Source organism: Malaclemys terrapin, chromosome 14, assembly GCF_027887155.1.
Source record: "Malaclemys terrapin pileata isolate rMalTer1 chromosome 14, rMalTer1.hap1, whole genome shotgun sequence".
In the NCBI taxonomy this organism is placed as follows: Eukaryota; Metazoa; Chordata; order Testudines; family Emydidae; genus Malaclemys; species Malaclemys terrapin.
In genome coordinates this window covers 4,982,155-5,005,682 of record NC_071518.1, presented here as the reverse complement: position 1 = coordinate 5,005,682, position 23,528 = coordinate 4,982,155, and the positions used below count along the sequence as shown (strand labels likewise).

General features: G+C 52.0%; 1 protein-coding gene across 1 annotated transcript in view; it reads left to right on the top strand.

Moving 5' to 3' along the window:
* Positions 1 to 533: 533 nt before the first annotated feature.
* ZFPM1 (zinc finger protein, FOG family member 1) overlaps positions 534 to 23,528 on the top strand; it is a 116,189-nt gene continuing 93,194 nt past the window's right edge. Inside the window, exon 1 of the mRNA XM_054049083.1 lies at positions 534 to 888. The gene's annotated coding sequence lies outside the window, so the exon portion shown is untranslated. The remainder of the gene's footprint in view (positions 889 to 23,528) is intronic.

Below are 23,528 nucleotides of genomic sequence, written 5' to 3'. Positions count from 1 at the left end.
CCAAAAGGCAATTAAAAAAGACCCCCATGTTTATCACTATGTTAAAAACAAATGTACTTGACTCGTGATTTTTGAACACTGGAGACCGACAAGACAGACCTCCTGATTTATATTTCTCTTGAGTTCAAGTGTTTCCGTGGTAATGAAGTTCCGCCTTTGGCTCACTGCAGCAGTAAAGACTCCTCACTGTTCCTGTAGCAACATGTTTTTTTGGAAGGGATGAAATGCTGAAAGGAATGTAACTGTTGACCTTGGGCTGGAATAGGGTTAAGGAGTGTATATGTGAGTCACTTCAGATAACAGCCTTCCACTGCTTTTTTTTCCTCCAAAATAATTCGTTATCTCCTCGCTCTCACATCAACATATTTCTGTGACATCTCCCATTCAACAGTGTAGAAAGGAAATGTGTTTCTCTAATTTGTTAATCTGATATATTATTTTTTTAATCTCGCATGGCCAGCCCATCAATTATTTTTTTTCATTAAAAAGAAATGAGGCCCCTCTTCGCCCCCTCCTCCAAAGTGAGAATTGCGTTAAGTTATGAATCAAAATTGCTGTAACAAACTGGCTAATGCGTACATGTAGCACTGCCCATGACTGGCTGGAATAAGAGCTGGGTCCTAGACCCCGTACTGCGAATAGAGATTTTCCTTCACCTCGTGTGGCAGGGGAATGTGCTATTGGAGCAAGAAATTCAGAGATCTGTCCCCACAGTGGTGATGTGGTTGAGGGTAGCAACAGCCATCAAGATATATTTAACATTATTATTATTTATTATTCGTTTATTATCACCATGGATTTGCTGAGACTGCAAGTTGCGGGGAACGTGGCTGTAGAGAACCCCTGTCAGCAGGCTGCTTCCTGGATCATCTTGACGCCTTGTGGCAGGTACGCTACCATGCCAGCAGCGACTCCTGATCGCTGGGAGTGGAATAAGAGGGCTCCCCAAGATTTAAAACCTAATATCCTAGCTACTCTGGCTTCCAGCCCCATGAAAAGTGACCTAAATGTGCTCTGATCTGTGTGGCTCAAAGGTAGGCAGATGCATAGGACAGTGGGGGGTGGGGGGAGACTTTGGCTGTAGTTGGTTATTGCCCTTCTGAGAGATATCGGTTACAGAGAATTTGTGTGTGTATGTGAGAGAGAGAGAGAGAGAGAGCGCCAGCACACTTGTGGAGGCTGCAAACTATTCTGGGATGTGGCACTTCCTAAATTGCATCTCCAGCATCCCTTCCCTCAGGCTCACGTTCTCTCTGTGGACCCAGGCCTGCATTTTGTTTGCAGGCCGTTGTCCTGTTGAGCGGAGCGAGAGGGCCGCCTCTCTGGGATGTAGCACCGGGTTCTCCGTGCGTGTCTCTCCCTCCCCCGTAGACGCGCTGCGGCGTGCAACTCAGCGTGCTGAAGGGTGTGGCCTGTGCCGTGGTGCTGCTTTCGGTGGTAAGCTCGAAAGCTGAAGCTGGTGGCAGACACGCTCCCTACAGCCCAGTTCTCGGGCGGAAGTCCTTATGGTGCGAGGGCCTTAGCTCTGCTGCTGGCTGTGGTAGCATTGGGCCCTGCAGCTCGCTGAAGGAAGCCCTTAACTAGCAGCAGAAAGGACGCTGCTGGCTAACCCTGCTGAATGTGGCTTGCACAGACTTTGATACTCTTCTGTCCTCATCTACCTATTTAATCAAACTCCCCATGCTCCCCTTCCAAGCCCTCCTGTCTGCTACGTCTCTCCCCATCCAGTCACTATTTTCCTGGTTCTTGTCGGTTTGCAGTTTGGCTCAAAATGCCAGTCTGTGATTGGTGTGATTCGGGTTTGCTCCTGCCTGGCCCCACCTAGAACGAGTCGGGATAGGACGTGATGTGTGTGACTTAAACCCACTCAGTAGACGGGGGTGGGGGTTCTTAATGAATGACATAAAGGCGGCTTTTCTGCATGGTTTTGGATCTTCAAATCTCTCTTCAGCCAGCGTCTTGCCGTGCATGTTCGGTTCTGATGGCCGGCCAGTGGGCCTGTGTGCGGTGGATTTGGTCTTGGTTCGGTTCCCAGTGAGCGTGTTCCTCTCGTAATTCTGCCAACCGCAGCTGAAGCTGCTAACGGGGGACCCAGTTCAACATCAACCGGGGGATTTAGGATTGGCTAGGTCTCAGGGGTTGAACTCACCCCTTATCCCAGAGGAGGTCAAAGTTGAGACACGCCATTGGGGCCTGGAGGAAGGAAGCTCCTGCCCATGCTGTACTTGTCTAATGGGTAAACGGAGAAGGGTTGTAAATCTGGCATCTTTCACTGACACAGAGACCTTAAATTTTCACTTGGGAGGAGAGGTGCTGACGGGCCAGTGCGAGAATCCGGGTGGAGAGGTGGCCCGGCACGCACATGCAGTGTTGTCACTTGTGTGTGCGGTTTCGATCAGTGTACAGTCACAAATGGCTTGCACGGATTCCCAGCGAAATCTCTAGCTCGTGGCGTGGATGTGCGTTTCCTGTGGCGGGTGCGATTTGAGTCGCCCGTTGAGCCAAGAAGGCCTCTGGTGACATGTGCACCTCGAATGAATTCACACTTCTCTCTCTCTATATCTTTCTGTCCCACCCCTTTACAAATGTTTGCAGAAGTCAGTTTTCATAGGAACCTCTGAGGAAGTCAGGCCCGCCTGCAATTACACCTGTCCTGTCCTTCTTTTAACCTCGTCTCACTTCTCTCTGTCCCAGGTTCCCAACCTGACCACTTCCCTCCCTGCAAGGGCCAGTGAGAACCGCCACTCTCATTTGGTGGCCTCTCCCATCCTTCCGTGCCTTATTCCTTTCTCTTTCAGCTGCAATTCCCTTTAGGGTGACCAGATGTCCTGATTTTATAGGGACAGTCCCGATTTTTGGGTCTTTTTCTTATATAGGCTCCTATTACTCCCCCACTCCCACCCCGATTTTTCACACTTGCTGTCTCGTCGCCCTAATTCTCTTCTACTCTTCAGGTTGTAACTCAGATCCTGCTCCATCGCGTTGGATGCCGTGCAAACACACAACACCGAAGGGTTCCTGCCCCACAGTCTAGGGCTGGTCAGCAGATCTTGGGCTCTGATGTCGGGCAGGGCCTGGGAGGGCTGTCTAACTGTAGCCCCATTGGAAAGAAACTTCCCGTTGCTCTCCTGCCTGTGTGACGCTGCCACGTGCCGAGGGCCTGCCACTTGGGTAGGCACCTCCGCACAAACCGGCTTGCACGAGTTATTCACTGTCTGACCAGGGTGGACTTTAGATGGAGTCTTTCAGATCTCTCCTTCCAGAAACCAAACACACACAATCCTGTCTTGCTCACCCGGGCTTGGCTTCCTTGCCCAGTTGACATGGTCTGTTCTGCCTGTAGCCTTTCAACCTGCTCCTCTTTAATTCTCCTGCTTTTGAATTGATTCATCTGGCTTTTTCTTCCCTCCCCCCCCTCCCCCCCCACTTTGCTTTTAAAATGTGCAGTTCAGCCGCTTACTCACTTTTCTGTCTCCCAGCTGAGGCCTCTCATGCAGGTTTCAGCTCCTATGATAATGCAGAAAGTTGAACTGGCCCCATTACTGCGCTGCGATGGTTGAATTGATAACGGCTTGATAATGGTGGAGATAGCCGATGCTCGGTAGCCAATAGTTCTCCCTCTTCTCCCATTAACATTCCCCACCACGGATCGGCTGGGAGCTGCCTATCTGCTCTCCATTTCCACTCCTCCACTAGATAAGAATGGAAATACTGACTTCATAGCTCACTGATTAAAGTGTCTGGATTTCTTGATAATACACAGATAAATTATGTTTTTCAAAAAGAAGGTAGGGAAGGGAGTGCGAGGGGAGGGGGGGAAACCGTTCAGTCCATTTTTATTTTTTCTCTCTCTCGCTGTGCCCCACGTTTTCTGCTGTGGCAAGCTCCAGCCCTTCCGGAATAGGGGTTTTTCCTGCTAGAATGCATCCCGCCCATCAAAGATTTGCATGTGTTTTGATTCCGCTGCCATTGAAACACTGGTGCTGTGAACGGAGGGTAAAGCGGATACTAGTTGGCACCTTTGATTGAGGGGAAAGGCGAGCTCTAGGTGCCAGTTTCGCGTGGGTGAGATGGGAAGCCAGGGGCCGATCATTCTCAAACTGAACAGGGGAACCATTCATATCCCAGGCACTATTTGCCATGCAGCCCAGGCAGGACACACTCTGTATATCGAATTGTAACTTGAATATGCCTTAGCTATGGCACCTGCTTAAAACCAAGCAACACACTAAACGCCAGTCGACAGCACAAATAATTCCCTCTGCCCTGACACCACAACCCCCGTTCCAAAGCCTCCCCAGGAGTGACCCATGCTAGGATAAACGTGGGTGCAGGAAGAGGTGCCTGGCTTATCCCTTATCAAAACATCCTACCGGCAAGATCCAAACCGCAGCGCTAGCCCCATTGTCAGCGGTAATGTTTCAGGCCATCGCTGCTGTATTTTTATACTGTAGGGCATTGTCCGTTGGTCAGTAACCTGACCCTGGTGGCCTGCTTGTGTAAGCAACACTGCGTGAATAGTGCCTATGCAATGGGTGTGTCATAGAGATATTCCCCAGCCCCTGCTGGGTGTGCATGACTCTGATGAATCTAGGCCATTTCCAGCAGGGATTTGTCAAGCCAGAGCTTTGAAGATTTCAAAGCTTTCTGATTCTCTCCTCCGCCCCAATTTCAATGTAGTCTCTGACCCATCAAGATTCCCCATCAAGGGGGGGGTTGCCTTTGTAAAGAGATTTTCTTTTTTGCGCAGGGGGTGGGGTGGAAAGAGGAGCTGTCAAGCAGGGAGAAGCTCATGAGAAGAATACGTTGATTTGCCAGCTGAATCCCTGCCCTTTTACCCAGTGGCAATCAAACCTACTTCTGTAGCCATCTAGCTTTCATCCTGGGATCTGATGTCAGGAGCTGTGGCTTCCCCCCGGCTTGCTGCTAAACTGTGCCATCCCCTTCTCCTTCCAAGGGCGGGCGGGAACTTGCCCGCAGGGAATGGGCGTAGGATTCACAGAGAGTCTTTGTCTATGGCTGGCTCTGGGGCTTCCCAGCAGGATCTTCCTCTATGTGCCGTGTTTCAGATGCGCCCAGCAGTGCTGCTGGACAGGAAGTGGAAAACACAGTATCCAAGTGAAATATCCGAACTGGAACTAGTCTAGAACATTGGGGCTACCACTACGGGATGGTTAGGAATTGTCATGGGATCGCCAGTGATAACTAGTTGGAAAGCCTGTGTTTTAGGTGTCCTCCGAAACTAGAGCCACCGGTAGATGCAGAAGGGGACTGCACGTGGTGGGGCGTTGGTGACCCAGGGACAGGACACCTGAGTGGAAGCTGTTATTTCACTATGACCTTGTTATTTCACTTAAAATCCCTTAACCGCTTAGTGTACGTCTGTGAATAGGGATAAGCAGGGCCGCCCAGAGTATTCAGGGGGCCTGGGGTCTTCAGCGGTGGGGGTCCTTCTGCTCCAGGTCTTTGGGGCACTTCAGCGGCGGGTCCCAGAGCAAGTGAAGGACCTGCCGCCGAAGACCCAGAGCGGAAGCCATTGCCGCCGAAGACCCGGAGCGGAAGAAACTCCAGGTCTTCGGCAGTGGGTCCTTCACTCGCTCCGGGTGTGTTCGGCGGCACTGAAGGTCCTGCCGCCGAAGACCCGCTGAAAACTCTCATGGGGGGGCCCCTGAAAACTCTCGTAGGGGCCTGGGGCAAATTGCCCCACTTGCCTCCCCTCTGGGCCGCCCTGGGGATAAGCCATACAGACCTCTTGCAAAGCACATTGCAGTCTGCGGATGAAGCATTACGTGGGTATAAAAAACACAGACTCTGGAGATAGTGACCCATTCTGAATCTCCATCAGTACTTCCTGCTGGGGCTTTCCTTCCGGGTCTCCCATGTAGGTCTGCATCAAGCCAACTCTGCTTAGGTCTGTTGGAATCACAGCTCATGGTTCTGTGGCTGCAGGTCATAACACTGATGCAAAGGTGCTTGGTGGAGAACTGAACTGGAGTAGGCAAAGTTAGGTTAAAAAACCCCCATTCCTGTAATGATGGCTTTTTAACTCACTGCCTATTCCCAAGTCACAGAATGGTCTAGTGGTTAGAGCCAAGAGACAGGGTCAGGAGGTCTTGATCCTAGCACTGCTTTTGACGCTGACGCCCTGTGTGATGCCTGAGTTTCCTGGTTTGTACAATGCGGCTAACAATTAATACCGGCCTCCTGGAAGGGTTGAGGCTTAGTCTGTTAGTGGCCGCTGAAGGCTCTGACACTTTCATATGAAAGTCGGTTTACAGATGCCAAGTATTAATATGATCTCAATTCCTCTGTTACCACTTTGTTATGAAGTGACTGGCTCTCCTGTTTATTTGTCTAGAGTAGTGCTAGAGACCCTGACTGAGATCAGGGCCCCGTTTGCTGGGTGAGAGACGCCTAGTGAGAGACCCTCCCTACCTTAAAGGGCTTAGGCCATGTCTACACTACAAAATTGAGTCGAGCTAACTTACGTCCGCACACAGCCTCTGCAGCGGTTACTTTGCTTGTGCGTGTCTACACTTCGCTCCTCGTGTCAGCAGTGTGCGTCCTCACCAGGAGCGCTTGTATCGATTGTACCGTTAGCGTAGGGCATCATGGCCAGTAACAGTCGACGTAAGCAATGCAGCATCTCTACTGACTCTGCATCGACCTAACTGCCTTGACTGTGACTCTACGCCACTCGTGGAGGTGGAGTTATTCAGTCCGTATAGCGGGACAGTTACGTTGGTGGAAGCGACATTTAAGTGTAGATGCTTTTTCATAGGTAGGTCCACGTAAGCTACCTTGTTTTAACCGAACTATGTAGTATTGACCAGGCCGTAATCTGAACAGACAAAGTGTAGGAGATGGAACAGGTACAGCGAGATGAAGTGATTTGCCCGGGATCACATGGCAGATCTAGGGCAGAGGTGGGATTAGAAAGCATTTTTCCTGAGTCCCATTCCAGTCCAAGCACAGGACCATGCAGTCCCGCCTTTCAAGTGCTCTATGTCCCATTGAAGGAAAGCTTTTCCTTTCAATCCTTGAGGATGATGCAGTCGGATCCCAACAAAAGCCACTGCAACAAGTGTCTTATGAGCTTGACTGATTTGTTAATGCAGTCAGGGTTTGCATTGTTTGCATCGCTCCACCGTACTGTGGCATCTGCCACGGCAGTGTATATGTTAAGAATAGGGCCATACCAAATTCACAGTCCATTTTGGTCAATTTCACGGCTATAGGATTTTAAAAATTGTAAATGTCACAGTTTCAGATATTGAAATCTGAAGTTTCAAGATACTGGAACCACGAGGGTGCTGACCCAAATGGGAGTTGGGGGAGGGGGGATTGCAAAGCTATTGTATGGGCGGGTTGTGGGATTGCCACCCTTACTTTTGCACTGCTGCTGGCGGCAGCGCTGCCTTCAGAGCTGGGCGGCCGGAGAGCAGCGACTGCTGGCTGGGAGCCCAGCTCTGAAGGCAGTTCTGCAACCAGCAACAGCGCAGAAGTGAGGGTGGCATGGGATGGGGTGGGTTGTCACTTTTGGGGTAGGGGGGCAGGGCCAGCCTTACAGGTGAGCAATCAGCCAGGATGCCGTAGTCACGGGGAGCACCGTGGTCACCCCCTACACACACAGCCCCCGAGTACTGGGCTTGGAGCCGGAGAGGGCAGGGCTGGGAGCACCCCAGCCAAGGGCTCCTACTGTACACCGAGCTCCATGCTCCCATCTCCAGGAACCTCCCCCAGCTGCAGGAAGCTGTTGGTGGTGGCAGCGCAGCCATAAAGGTGGCAATACCATACCACGCCAGTCTCCTGTCTGGGCTGCTGCTCTGAAGGCAGCAGTGGAGAAGTAAGTGTGGCACTCCCACGACCCCCCTACAATAGCCAGATTTTGCAGGGAGACCAGATTTCATGCTCCGTGATGCTTTTTTCATGACCGTGAATTTGGTAGGGCCCTGGTTATTCACTTCCCAGCAGGGAGCACTGCTTACGGATATATGGATGTGGCAGGTCCCCTTTCTGCGCATGTCTGTCTGTAAAATCTCTCTGATCAAACCTGTTCCATCTTCACTTTCACAGTGAAGTCCCAGTAGCTCGCTGCTGATGAGCTACCCTTCACTAACGCACGGTTGTATGCAACCTGCCTGAAGCTAGCAGCCCTGCAATGCCTAACCACGCAATCTGTTTCCAGCTTTCACACGGCGGTCACAAACAGGGTGCTTGGAACACTGAGTGCCAAGAGCCCATGGTAACCCAGGTGAAAGTCTGGACTCTATTTTGAGCCAAAAATGGGTCTGGATATCTGTCAATTGTAACCTTTCATTTTCCTCGCTAATGTTCCTTCCACACTTCTGAGCGGTAATCCTGCTTTTTAATTTGTACCGCCACGGTTGGCTGCATTCACTGCACTGTCAGGAACCACGCTCCCCTTCCAGCTTGGGTACTTACTTGGCACCAATCGCTGTAGGGTCTGAGCGGCTTACAATCTTTACTGTATTTATCTTCACTGCACCCCTAGGAGGCTGGGCAATGCTATGATCTCCATTGTATGTATGTGGGAACTGACCCCACAGAGAGACTAAGTGACTTGCCCAAGGTCCCATGAGAAGTCTGTAGCAGAGCAGGGAATTGAAACTGGGCCTCCCAAGTCCTAGGCTTGTGGATCATCCTTTCTTCACGCTGCCAAAATGTCCTAGAGCTGCTGCTTCCTTTGGCCTGTAACTGAGTCTCATCAACTCTGGCGCGAGTTAAGGCAGCAAGTGGGGCACGGAGTCAGCGTGAGGTAGGTGAGTGAGCTTGAAGGGATGCTGGGTTCTGCAGAACACAGTCTGCTAAATTCTGTTGTGCATAAAAACACATGGCTTGGATCTGGGTCCTATTTTATCTGACTCATATTCCACTCGGCTTCCCCTGAAGTTTCCGGGGATCCCACCCTGCCCGCAATTACTACAGACTGTAAGGCTTGTTACCTGGACTTCCTGGTAGCTTGTTAGTTGAATTTCATGGTAGCTACTGCAAGTAGTTCTGTTGACTTCATGGTAGCAAGTGCTGTTTCAGTCCGCAGGACTGGAGCGGCTCATCACTTACAATGCCACATTTTTAGAGTAGTGATGAGGCACGCTGTCATCCCTGGCCAACAGATAATAAAAATAAAGACCCAAACTTTCTTGAACTTGGTTGCCTAAAGTTAAGCTCTTAAACCCATAATTGGGCACATAGAATTGTGTGTCTCCCCCCCCATGCGCCCCCCGTGCAGAATGTACAAATCCTCAAAAAGCCAATAGGGCACTGCGCATGCTCGGTACCGTTTGAAAATCAAGTCACTCTTAGGTTCTTTAATCTATATTTAGGTCCCCTGCTTTTTGGCGCAAATGAGGAGGGGGAGCCTCTGGCTTCCAAACTTTCAGCTTCTTGCGCTGGGAAGGTATCGACTGAAAATCTAAGTTTGCTTCATCTAAATATAAAACTAAAGAGCAAACAGTATAAAGTTCATTTTTAATGTGCTGCCCCATTCCGGTTGGGCTGTTTTCTTTTTTTCTTCCTTTTTTTTTTTTAAAGGAACTGTGATAAAAAGCAGCGATAAAACCAGAACTGTTTTGTGTAGGAGCTGGTATCTGCGTTATCTATCTCCCTTTTTCACTCTCTGAGCAGCTCTGTTGTTTTTTACTCTTATCTCGCTCCACCAAAATGCCAAGAACAAAAAAAAAAAGCCTGCACACACAAACTCCAGTGCCTTGATAATTCATGGACCTGGTGATAAAATGTTACAATTTTAATTTAATGGTAGGTTTTATTTTCATTTTGCAAACGAAGTCAAAATGCAGCCAGGCAATGGTGCTGTACTCCCCAGAGCTCACCCCTTTTGTCATTCTCCCCTTCTTTCCTCACGTAATAAAATCGGGGCTGATGTGAGTGGCTAGAGAGAGAGGCCTTCTTATGTGCTTCGCTCTGTTTGCCCAGGGGTTGAACAGTGATTGCTACCTCTGGCTGTGCTAACGGGCTTAGGCGGAAGGTGAAAGCTGCTGCCACTTAAACGGCAAAATCATTTTGTGCTTGTGCACAAAACTCCTGCAGCCAGGAGTGCTGCGCTCCGTAGCTCATGAGCAAAGCAAGACTGGGCCAGAACTCCTGGGTGGTGTTGTGTTACAGGACTGGCCTTACCATGAGGCGAACTGAGGCGGCCGCCTCATGTGCCAGGCTGTGCGGGGGCCACTAGGACCCAGAGCGTAGAAAATTGTGTCTGCTGCTGGTACATATGTATTCACTCTGCTCTACATGCACAGAGATGGTGGAGTGCTGTGCTGGAGGAAGGAGGGCACAAGAGACATAACAGGCAGGCAGGCGAAAAGGTGAGAGGGAGTAACAGAAAGCAGCAGGAGCTGTGGGGAGAGAGAGGAGGAGGAGCCTCTTGGGTACCTCTCTAGCACCCCCAGGAGCCTGGACTGATTCACACCAACTTCTCAGGGAGCTTCCTGGTTCCTGCTGCTTCCCTGAACCCACTTGAGAACAGGCAGTCAACTGAAGTAGTAGGAGCCAGTTAGGCCCTTAAGATGCTGATATCTTCCCTCACTCAGGCCCTGCTACCAGCCTGCTTATTTGTCCCCTTCCATTGAGTGTTGAGAGCCACTGTAGCTGGCACAGAACAGCAGTCCTGAGTGAAAGAAGAAAACGCCCCTCTGGGGCAGCATTCAGAAAAAGAAAGAAAGCAAAGGAAGCTTTTCTATCTAAGCAGGAAGGAGCTCTCCTGAGTTACACAGACACAAATGTTCACGCTGAGCCTTCCGGCCTCAGTGAGGATGAGAGTGGTGAGGAGATGCCTGAGTGCAGGTGACCTGGCAGCTACTGCAACATCCGTATCTCCTGCTCAAATGGATGTAATCATGCACATTCCTGAAGAACAGTGTAGATCAGAGAAGAGTGTGGTGGAGGTGCAAGAAACAGCTGCTGCTGAGTTTAGTTCCTTAAGTCTAGATGATCCAGGACTGTGGACCCACTTGAGCAGTAGCCTGAGGGACTTCCTTGTCCTGCATGGACCACAGCAAGTGAAAAACTTCATGTTCCCCAAAGACAATGGAAATAGAAGTTTCCATCCAACATATTACTGGTGTGAAATCCCAAATGGTGACAAAAATGGAGAGGCCATGGCTTATGAACTCAAAAACCCAGAATGCTGCAAACTGTTTTTTTGTTGCAAACTCTTCCAGTCTGATGTTCCAGCCACATTGGGTTCTACAGGAACAAAGGACTGGAAAAATCTGGCTAGAAATCTGGCATGCCATGAGAAGACAGCAAATCACCAGCGAGCATTCCACAGGTGGAAAGAGCTTGAGATGAGACTAAGGTTAAAGGCCACCATAGATGATCAGCATCAAGAGAAGATTGCATTAGAGTCTCTTCAGTGGCAAAATGTTCTGAAAATGCCCATTGCCATTGTGAGAATGCTTGCTACCCAAAACCTAGCACTGTAGATCAGCTGTATGTGCCAAACAATGGAAACTTCCTTAAAATTGTGGAGCTGATGGCTGAGTTTGATACTGTACTCCAGGAGCATCTAAGAAGAGTCACCACCCAAGAAATGTACATACACCACTACCTTGGAAAAACAATTCCAAATGAGATCATACAGTTACTGGCAACAAAAGTCAAACAGAAGATTGTGGCAGATGTGAAGTCAGCAAGATAGTTCTTTGTTGTTCTGGACTGCACAACTGACATCAGTCATATGGCACAAATTACTTTAATGGTGCGTTTTGTAACAACAACAGAACCTAGTGAAAATGTCCCTGCAATGGTGACTGTCAGAGAGCATTTTCTAGAATGTATTGACGTTGATGATACTACAGGAGCTGGTATGACAAATGGGCTTCTTAAAAAGCTGGAAGATACAGGAATTGCGAGGTCCTGCATGAGAGCTCAGGGCTATGATAATGGTGCCAACACGAGAGGAAAGAACAGGGGAGTGCAGACACGGATCCGAGAGTTAAACCCTCGAGCTTTTTTTGTCCCATCCAGTTCTCATTCATTGAACTTGGTGGTCAGTGATGCAGCACCAGCTTCTAGTGAGGCTGCTGAATTTTTTAATGTAATTCAAAGCATCTTTGTATTTTTTCTCTGCATCAACTCATTGATGGCAAATTTTGAAGCAACATCTGGGAACATCCTCCCTGACACTGAAACCGCTGAGTGCCACACGATGGGAAATCGAGTGGAGGTGATAAAGCCTATCAAACACCGAATTGGGAAGATAGATGATGCCATTATGGAGGATAATGCTATGACAGGAACTGTTCATGGGAGAACAGTGGGAGAGGGAAATGGAATCACCAGAAACAAACATAACTTCAAATTTCTGTGTGGCTTAGTGTTGTGGCATGACATACTGTTTGAAAGAAATGTTGTAAGCAAGAGACTCCAAGGTGTTGACCTTGATATATCTGAAGCAATGGAACAACTGGACAAAGCAAAGTCATACCTACAGTCTTGCCGGTCAGATGAGGGATTTCAAAATGTTCTGAAGAGTGCACGGAAGTTGGCAGAGGAACTTCACACTGAAGCTATTTTCCCCACCCATTCAAGAATACAAGAGTCACCGAAGAAGAAGCATTTTGATTACGAGGCATGGGATAATCCCATAAGAGACCCCAAACAACAATTCAAAGTTGAATTCTTTAACCAGGTGCTAGATTGTGCAATACAGTCAGTTGAAGAATGTTTCATGCAGCTCAAGGAACACAGCAGTATATTTGGGATGTTGTATGATATTCCAAAACTCCTCACTATACCTGAAGAAGACCTACACCAGCAATGCAGGGCACTAGAGACAGTGTTGACACATGATGACATGCGCGATATTGATGTGAGTGATTTAGATGATGAACTGAAAGCCGTTTCAAGATACATTTCAGCAGGATCAACTCCAAAGGCTGTTCTGGAATATATGCAGGGCCGGCTCCAGGCACCAGCCCACCAAGCATGTGCTTGGGGCGGCACCTGGAGGGGGGCAGCGCGGCGCTGCGGCCCGAGAGCGGGGCCGCGACTGGGCTCGCCGCCCTCCCCGCGGAGCCCCGGCCGGGTTCGCCGCTCTCCCCCCGCGCTCTGGCTGCTGGGGAGAGCGGAGCCCCGGCTGGGCTCTCCGCCCTCCCCCTGGCGCTCTGGCCGCCAGGGAGAGCGGAGCTGCGGCAGGCCCTCCGCCCTCCTCCCGGCACTCCGGCCGCCAGCAGAGCCGCGGCGGGCTCGCCGCCCTCCCTCTGGCATTCCGGCCGGTTGGGGAGAGCGGCCCGCGGCCGGGCTCGACACCCTCCCCTGCCGCGCTGGGGGGGGGGGGCGGGGGCGGCGGGAGGCTTTTTTGCCTGGGGCGGGAAAAAAGCCAGAGCCAGCCCTGAATATATGTGCATAAATAAGATGACCACCCTCTTTCCTAATGCTTTTGTTGTTCTGCGCATACTTCTAACACTTCCTGTAAGAGTTGCCAGTGGAGAACGCAGCTTCTCCAAGCTGAAGTTAATAAAAACACATCTACACTCCACAATGACACAGGAGAGGCTGGTCGGCCTTGCAACTATCTCAATAGAGCAGGGGTCGGCAACGTTCGGCACGCGGCTCGCCAGGGTAAGCACCCTAGTGGGCCGGGCCAATTTATTTACCTGCTGACGCAGCAGGTTCGGCCGATCGTGTCCCCCACTCGCCGCGGTTCGCTGTCCCGGGCCAATGGGGGCGGCGGGAAGCGGCGCGGGCGAGGGATGTGCTGACCGCAGCTTCCCGCCACCCCATTGGCCCGGGACGGCGAACCGCGGCCAGTGGGGGCCGTGATCGGCCGAACCTGCGCGTCAGCAGGTAAATAAATTGGCCCGGCCCGCTAGGGTGCTTACCCTGGCGAGCCGCGTGCCGAACGTTGCCGACCCCTGGCAGAGAGCATGAGCTGGCCCAGACTGTGGACCTTCAGGAAGCAGTTCAAATCTTTGCAACCAAGAAGGCACGGAAAGCACCACTTTGACTATTCAAACAGATAAAAATGCCAGTGTTTACTATGCAGACAAGAAAAGTTACATTTGCTGTTCAGGCGTTTGAAAGTTAAGTGTTAGTTAAAATTTTTGAACAAAGCATTTTGTTAGTTCTCCTTTCTTGGGGTGGGTAGCAGAGCAGTACCATGAGAGGAGTAGAACAGGAAGAAGGCAGAATTGAGACCTTTCAAAGTTTTGGCCCAAGCGAGGGGGTATGGGGGTGTCATTTGAGCTCCCCGCCTCAGGTGGCAAAATGTTGTGGGCCTGCCCTGGTGTTGTAGGAATTGGTGGCAGTGACTCATTAGGGGGCACCTTCCCTTTGGGTCAGCACTGTCCCGGTGTGGGCTTACAGCGTGGTCTGTGTTGCTGGAGGTGCAATCCTTAGGGTGAGCATTAAAGCAGAGGCCATGACTTTCAGCTACCCCATGGCACTTTCTACGAGATAAGGTGTGTTTACTTCAGCATCCACAGCTGCCACATGCCAACCCAGAGGTGGCTGCATTTCAGAAATTATTTGTGTTGTTCATAGCTCTGTCACAGCGCTTTTAAGGCTCTCCTGACATTTTTAAAATGCTTTGAGGTCCTTTGGCCTAGCAGGGCCTAGCGTTTTATTGTTATGCTAACGCCTGGGATACCTTAGCTGGAAATAACACCTTTTGAAAGAGTCTAGGGATTTCCCCCTGAGCGTTTCTGCAACATTGTAAGTGAGAAGAGAGCACTATGTAAATGAACTTGTCAGCTGCATGCTGATTGGCCGAGTTACCTGTGACATCACAATGCCACCTCCCCAGAAAACTGTTTCCTCTGTTTATCTCCCTTTCTTGCTTTGCTCCTGGCATGTGCCACCAGCAGTCTTGGGGCTGAACCTAGGGTGACCAGGTGTCCCGATTTTATAGGGACAGGCCTGATATTCGGGCCTTTTTCTTATATAGGCGCCTCTTACCCCCCACCCCCGTCCCGATTTTTCACACCTGCTGTCTGGTCATCCTAGCTGAGCCGGAGGGAAAGAACGGGGGGGGCTCTTGCTTCCCTGCTCAGGATTGGTTTCCTGTTTTTCAGTGGGACCGGGTTGCTTTAAATTCTTTAAAAAAAGAAGTTGCTGGGGAATCCTGGGTGTCCCAAACTTTGACTTGGCCCAGTTGACTTCTCCTGCTGCATCTGCTCCCCTGCTCTTTCTGGAAGTGACTGGCTGACTGATCCAGGGCCTGTTTCTTAGCTTCCCACTCCTAGTCCAGGGTGGGAGAGGCACCCAGACTCCCGCGGGGGGTGTGTGTGTGTGTGTGTGTCTGGCTTTGGAGTGTGATGCATGGAGTGGAAACCAGACAAGATGTTTGGTCTGTGTTGGATTCCTGGGTGGTTATTTTATTTGTTTTCCAGTAGCCCCTAGAGGTCCCTCTCTGAGTTGAAGGCCTCGTGGCGCTAGGTGCGGTACAATCACATGAGCAGTCTGTGCCCTGAAAAGCTAAACAATCCGAGTGGAGAAGATTAAGGGTGAGAGGCAGTTTCATCTCCCTTTTACAGATGGGGAACTGAGGTGCAGCCAGGGGAGGGGACTTGCCGAGGGAGTCTGTGCCAGAGCCAGGAGTTGAACCCCGATCCCCACATCCCAGTCTCCTGCCGTAACCCCAAGCTCATTCTTCCCCGGAATGTGGAAATACCTTGAGACTGTCAGTTCCAGCTCAGATTTGCCATGTTGGCTGGAAAGAGGCCAAATACCAGTGGCCAAATACCGGACCAATTAGGCACCTAACGTTCAGCGTTCTCAAGTTGGACACTGTTGCCCTGAATGATGGGTTACAAGCAACGTTTTTCCTATTCGCATCCCATGTCCGAACTCAGCTCCAGTGTCCCACATTCCTCACATGAGCGACTGGGGCCTGCAGCGCACCCGGGTGAGACCTGGGTGTGTGCAAAATGCAGAATGACTCCTGCAAGCTGGTGGGCACGTCTGAAAGCAAAGCTTTGCCTGGTATCCCCTGTCCATTAGTGTGTTGGCATCCACAGGCAGTGAACTCCTGCTTCCCTCCCACCCCTTCGAGCCATATCAGCTGGGATCCAAAATGCCAACTGTCTCCCGGGAAGCACGTAACCTGGTCAGAGAGTCCATGCAACAGTGTGTGTGCAGCTTCACCTGAAGCAAGGCAATGCTATCCAACTGCTACCACGGAACTCGTACTGAGCGACAGATTGCCCTGAAACGCTGGTCGTGACCCTGGAGTCCCAGCTGACAACGCCATTGCAATGTGTGTGTCTCTAAGGGCTTGTCTATACTTATGTGCTGGTTCGGCAGCAAGCAATCTAACTTCTGGGTTCGATTTATCACGTCTTGTCTGGACGCGATAAATCGAACCCGGAAGTGCTCGCTGTCGACTCCGGTAATCCTGCTCGGCGCGAGGAGTACGCGGAGTCGACGGGGGAGCCTGCCTGCCGCGTCTGGACCGCAGTAAGTTCGAACTAAGGTACGTCGACTTCAGCTACGTTATTCACGTAGCTGAAGTTGCGTACCTTAGTTTGAATTGGGAGGTTAGTATAGACCAGGCCTTACTTAGCATGCTCTGTGCCAAGGCTTCGTCAAAATGCAACAGCTGCCCCGACTTATCTAAAACCTGTTTATAAACCGACTGAACGGAAACAGGTGCTAGCCACTATGTGGACACACACATGTCTAGTTTGTGCCTGTGTATTTACCAAAGCCAACTAATACTGAATGAGCCAGTCCTAAAGCCAAGTGTCTATACACAAACCTACACTAGATCAGGTTAAACTGGTGCCAGTGGGTGTGTCGACCAGGCCTTGTGGTTAAATGCCTCCCTTCCCAGGGCCGGTGCAAGGAAGTTTCGCGCCCTAGGCAAAACTTCCACCGTGCGCGCCCCCCCCAGCCCTGCGGCAGCTTCCTGCCCCCCCCCCCCGAGGCGCACCCCCCCGCCGCAGCAGCAACCCCCCCTGCCCTGAGGCGCCCCCCGGCGGCAGCTCCCCCTGCCCAGGAGCCATGCGGCAGCTCCCCACCCCAGCTCATCTCTCCTCCGCCTCCTCCACCCCCGCTCTAATGTTCTTCCCCTCCCAGGCTTGTGGTGCCAAACAACTGATTGGCGCTGCAAGCCTGGGAGGGGGGAGAAGTGGAGCAGCGACAGCTTGCTCGGGGAGGGGACGTAGCAGAGGTGAGCTGGAGTGGGGAGCTCTGCGGCAGCACACCCCCACCCGGCCCTGAGGCACCCCCGCAGCAGCTCCCACCCCCCCGTCCGGGGAGCCGTGCGGCACCTCCCCACCCTAGCTCACCTCTGCTCCGCCTCCTCCCCGAGCACGCCGCCCGCGCTCTAATTCTCCTCCCAGGCTTGCGGCCTGGGAAGCAGGAGAAGTGGAGCGGCGACCGCGCACTCGGGGAGGAACTCTGTAAAAAAAAAATAAATAAATAAAATAAAAATAAATAAAAAAAAATTGGGGGCACCGCTTTTTGGTGCCCCCAAATCTTGGCATCCTAGGCAACCGCCTAGTTCACCTTAATGGTAGCACCGGCCCTGGCCCTTCCCCAGTGACTCACGGTGGAAGAGAAGGTGATGGAGATATGGGTTCCTGCACAGCCCAGTGGCTGGGGGGGGGTGGGAAGCATTTTGCATTCCCACTACTTCACCCCGTGGCCGTGTGTGTTGCTCCATCGGTGCCTTCAAAGTGAGGCTGTTGCCCACCATGGTCAATAGATGAATGTGGAACGCTGTATTTGGGTACCTGCTGTACATTGCAGGATCCTGCCTTACTTCGCTTGGAACTGGTTCAGGCTGTCCAGCGTTCGTCTAGAACCCAGCCCCTCTTTGGCCCGAGGTTTTGGGTATCCTGGGAGACTCTGAGAAGCTGGAACCCACTGGGCATCGCTTGGCCATTCTGACTGGAAAGACCCCTCGTAGCGTCTCCAGATATTGGAAGGCCTTGAGCTTTAGATTTCTGTAACACAGACCTGAAGAACAGCTCTGTAAGCTTAAAAGCTTCTCTCTCTCACCAGCTGAAGTTGGCCCAATAAAAGGGATCACCTCACCCACCTTGCCTCTCTAATATCCTGGGTCCAATGCAGCTACCACAACACTGCAACTATCTCTGGAACAGTAATTTGTCCCTAGATTAGCCAGACGGTCCTCCAGTTTAACCTGCGACCTCAATATCCCCTGGTATTGATGATCTCCATATGGGTAACAGGCTGGCGCAAGAATCTAATATTTTTATAGACTGGCTTGTATTTCTCTCTAGCAATGAGGTGCCCATAGAGGTACCTAAGGAAACTCTGGGAAGAACTTTTCTTTCTAGGCCTGATTTTTTTTTTTTCCCATTATTTAAAATCTTTGATTTATTCCCCAGGAGCCGGTGTAGCTGGGTCCTCCCCTCCAACCCCACCCTAGCCTGCCCCTTTCCTTCTGTATGAGCAAATCCCCACTGCCTTTGAAGGGAAAGTGACAGGCACAATTAGCAGCGCACCTCGGATGCGCCTCACTCATCAGCATCCAGTGTCTGGTCCCCCAAAGTTTGACCAGAAGGATGCATGACCTGCGTCCAGGTAAAGGACTCGAACTGACTAACCAGTTACCTAGGTGGCTCTCCTTGCTTCCCAGGCAGGGCCGGTGTCTATCTCATATGCAAGAGCAGGTGGTGGATTCTGTCTCCTCCTCCGTGAGCGGTGCACGTCATGGGCAGTTGGGCAGGAGCTCCTTGGCCAAGGCCTTTCTCCTTGACGTCTTTGCTCCAAACTGAAAGGCGGCCCTCCGGCCTGGTGCGGCTTTGCAAAAGCGTTTTTGGAACAGGTGTCCCCTGGTGGGGACTTGCCAAAGCTTGGGTATGAGCCTTGGGCTGAAGGGGCCATTAGTTGGGCCTTAGCCTAGTAGCAATGGCGGGGAATGTGTAGGGCTGGCCAGAGTCCGAGACAGCGAGAGGCGAGCAGAAGTAGCTTCCCCTCTTGAAAAGCAACAGCTCAAATTCCAGAATAAGCTCAACCAAGTGGCCCTCACTCCGATTCCGAGGGAGGATGTGTGCAGAGGCGGCTCTATGGTTTTTGCTGCCCCAAGCACGGCAGTCAAGCGGCTTTCAGGATTCGGCGGCATGCCTGTGGGAGGTCCGCTGGTGCCGCGCCTTCAGCGTCCTCACAGCAACCGCCAGGCCGCCCCCCGCGGCTTGCCTCCCCAGGCACGCGCTCGCTGCGCTGGTGCCTGGAGCCGCCCCTGGGTGTGTCAGCAGATCGCCGGTCGGCACTCATCCTGGCTCTCCGTGCAGGAGCTTCAGGGTTTTCGAATGAGATCTCCCACCCCTTGTAGCATGGTGTCTCCTGACTGCTTAATCCTGCAGTGATGTCACCTTGCTGCAGGAACAGCTGTGATGTTAGCAACTTAGACTTATGGGTTCTGGGGAGTCCCTTTGTGCTGGCAACGGGCAGATTTAGAGCGTGTGTGTGCGTGTGTGTGCAATAAATCTTTTCTGGAATTTCTCCCCTTGTGTGAAAGTCCCTTTTCAAAATAGCTTCCTTCCCCACTCCGGGACCGGTATGTATCTGCTGTATAATCATAAAGAAACACCTGTCTGCTTCTCTGAGCCATAGCAAGAACAGTCCTGCGTGGTGTCTCCCTCTGCTGCGGTGTCTGAGGTCCCACCCGGGTGTGGGGGGGTGGGGAACTTGCAGAAGTTAGGGGGAGGGAGAACCAAGGCATGTTCCCAGCAAGCTTTGCAAGCAGATAGCTAGCCCCGGCAGGGCCGGAGGAGCTGCAGAGGAGAACGTGCAGAGATGCTGGTGGAGGATGAAAGGAGAGTGTCCGAGGTCTTGTGGCTACTGTTGTACTGAGCTTTCTTCTCCTCCCACCCCCACCTTGAAAGTTGTGACCATCTTTTAAAAGTGACTTCCCCAGCCTCTCTGCCCCTCCTTGGGGAAGCTACCTGAAGTCCCCTGGTGACCCCTGCAGCTCTTCGCAGGGCAGCGAGGCTGGAAGGAATGATTGAACAGATCCTGTCGAGCCTGCAGGGACAGACCCTTCCCCTCCCTTCCAGGCAGACGCCTAGAAGTTCTGTGTGTCTCCTTGAGCCAAGCCTGCAGGCAGGGAGCAGAGAGACTGGCCGGGCATCCCTGGGACTAAAACGCAGTGATCAAAACCAAAATCCCAATCACCTTCTTTAATGAGCAGCCAGCTGCTTTTGTGGGGAATTCTTCCCAGCTGCTGTAATGGCAGGGAAGTGTTTACAATCTCTCTGGTGCCGCTGACATCATGTGTCGGGGGAAATGCCTGCATCTGGTCTGAGCTGCCACCTGAGGAAACCACAGAAGCCGTCTTCCAAGGAACCAGACCCTTTCCTCTCCGCTGGAGACTGCGGGCAGGAGCCATGGTGCCCGCCACACAAATGGAGCAGGCAGCCCCAGGGGGGAAGAAACTCCCACTGAATGTATGGGAGCCTTTCTGAGCTGGGGGGTGGAGGGGCACAGTCATCTGGCCTTGTTCCTACCTTCCAACCTCCTCCCCGCCCCCATGTAAATCAAGAGTAACTCCATCAAAGGCCAGAGACATGGAGTGTGAATCCAGAGCAGAATCTCTCTCTGTCTCCATTTCCCTCTTTCTGCTCCCCTGCCATGTGGGAATGAAACTCCCCTCCCTCCCGTGCAAAGACGCCTGGCTTGGAGGCTGCTGTTAGTGGGAGCGGAGACGCTGTGCCATCTCCAGCACACCTGCGGCTAGGCTGCATTGGGTAGGGAAGACCCTGGGAGACAGGCAGGCTGCTAGACGCTGGGCCGGGCTGGTCTTTGCCAGTGCAGTGCTTGCTTTTTCCCACTGAGGATGGGGAAGCGGAGGATGGAGCCTACTACGGGCTCCTGCAGCCTGGGTGTAGTAGCACTGGAGGAGAGGCATCTGCTCGCCCAGGCAGATTTTCTTGCCCGCAAGTGAACGAAAGTGGCTTCTTTACACTCTCGCAGCAGCTGTTGCCTCAGACAAACCTGTCCTGACTGGGGGGAAAGATCATGGAGAGGCTGAATCCAGTGGGGACGGGGAAGGGGATAAAGACCTGTCCAGATCCCCTTCCACCTTTACCCCCCACTCCGTTCTGGGTCCACCCTGCAGGCACCCCCACCAACACTCCACTAACAGAGCGAGTCCCCCTGCCCGTCCCCCCAGGAGAATCCTGTGCTAAACGCAGTCCTGCGCACTGCCAAGGAAGTCCTGAAGCGTTCCTCAAGCCTGCCCATAGCAGATCTCTCCCTCGGGTCCTTCCTGCCCTGCCGGAAGCCCTCAGGGGGCATTCCTGAGGGCTGCATCTGGTGAGCAAATATTTGCCAGCTTATTCTGGCTTGGAAGAAAAAAGTAAAATCTCTCTGGCAATAGGAATGTCGGAATCCCCATACGCAGCCGGCCAATGCTCCATCTTGTCTGTTATCCCTTCTCAGCCAGGATGCAATTACACCGGCTTCAGAAGGAAGTGTAAATCCCCTGTAACGGACAATTGTGCACTGACTTTCCCAGAGGGGAAACTTCTTCCCGGCTTCTGGCAGTGAGTAGCTGACTCGTGCCCTGAAGCATGAGGGTGTACATCCCTGAAGCACTTTCTCCTAGTTTAGTGCATGGGGGTAATAGTCCGATGTTACTGGCTAAGGGCGAAGCTGCCTCACCGCTGGGGCTGGATAGAGCCGTAGGACAGGAATACTGCACCTTGTGTCCAAGCATCTCAAAGTGCTTTATGCTCGCTGAGAAAACCGCCCATCTTGCAAGGTTGAGGACCGAACGAGCGTCCTCTCTGATAGAGAAGTGGAGGCACCGGGTGTATTAAATGACTTGCTCCAGTGGGACACCGAGGTGGGAGTAGGACCCAGGTGTCCTGACTCCCTTACCTTTTGCTCCAAGCCTCGAAATCGCGTGGCTCCCCATTAAGCCATGAATAGGACCAAGTTGGCAGATTCCCCAGTCTGCAGGCACACATCTCCCTGCTGGTCCCAGAATCCTCCTTTGCCTTTGTCAGCATCACTCAGCAGCTGGTGTGTCCGAGATGCCAACAAAGTAACTTTTCTAGAGTCCAAAGGTCTAAGCGCCAGGTCTTACTGGATGCCGCCTGAGCCATTTGTTGCTTTGTTTTCCCCCTCCGGTCTCCAGCTGTCTAGACTTCCTCGCCATCATGGCGTGCTTGATTGGGGGAGTCAGCATCGTTCTAATGATGGAGAAGTCTAGAATGCCACGGGAACCCTTCCGGAGACCTGTACGCTCCGGGCCTCATTCTCTGCTCCATGTAGCTGTGTGCAATTGCATGAACCTTCATTGTGGTTATTTGCCTCCCTCCCCCTAGGCTGCAGAAGCAGCCGCTGATGGTCAATGGGCCGGCACAGCAGCTGCACCAATCTCCTAGCAGAGACTTGGATCTGAATCTGCTCAGGTATCTATAAAACTGTGGACTTTGGGGGCAGGAAGGGAACGGGTCCTCCCAACTGCTCTGCTCTCCATAACTCCCAGCGAGCCAATGGGTGGGGCAGCTCTGAGATCCGGATGGGAAGGCAGCGGGAGTGGAACTTGGCTAATGGATAAAGGAGCCAGTTCAGGGGGAACAGAAGTGGGCCTTGAGTTGCGTGGGGCTTGGCTCAGAGACTGTCTCCTCCCTTCTCTCCACTGCTAGCCACACTGGGTGTTTGAAAGTTCCATCTGTGGAGATGACGTGGAGCATCTGACTCCCCTGGGCATGTGAAACCATTTGAAGCATGATTCCCTCTGTGGGCACAGTCGTCCGTCAGCATGCCGGCCCAGCACGCATACCCCAACTTCATCTTTGCCCGCAGCTGCTAACAGAGGCCCTGGGAGCTCTTGCTCGTTCCAGATCCTTTTTTGCCATTGAACCAATATCCTGGTCAATCCCGCTGGGGATAACTACTGTGCGTTCTGCCTAACACGTGTCAGTTGGAGGTGGTGGTTTTTCACTTCCTGTCCTAAACGAGTGGCGGCGTGCGCTGCTAAAGAACTGTGACTCAGAGCTGGCTGAAGAGATTCTGCAAAATATACACCCCCATACTGGACATCGCTTGCTTGATCTGGGATTCTTCAGAGTGAAGAGAGCTGTAAGAACTGAAATCTCCTTTGATTTAAAAGGGAAAACTTACCACTGGGTTAGACTTGTGCTATTTGTCTCCCGTTCAGCAGAGCCTCTGAGCGCATACTTGCGTTCATCCTTCTTCAGCAAAGCACTTAACCATGTGCTTGACTTGAAGTACCTGGTTCTGGCCCGTTACTTCAGCAGAACGTAAGTACGTGCTGAATTTTGAGCATGTATTTCTGTGCTTTGGTAGGTAGGGATGGGCTGTTGCGACCGGCCCTTAATGAGCTCATGCTTTTGGGGTGACTAAAAACCAGGAAGGGGTGAAAGCAGCTGGGTTTACATTACACTTACATTAGTATGGAATAGAGAGCATGGGGTTTTATTTCTAGCCACGGCTGATTGCTTCCCCTTTGCCTCGGTTTCCCCAGCTGAAAAGTGGCATCCACGTTACTGTACGAGCCTCTGGATGGAAGGTGCTATAAAAGCCCAGACTCAAGCCAAAGC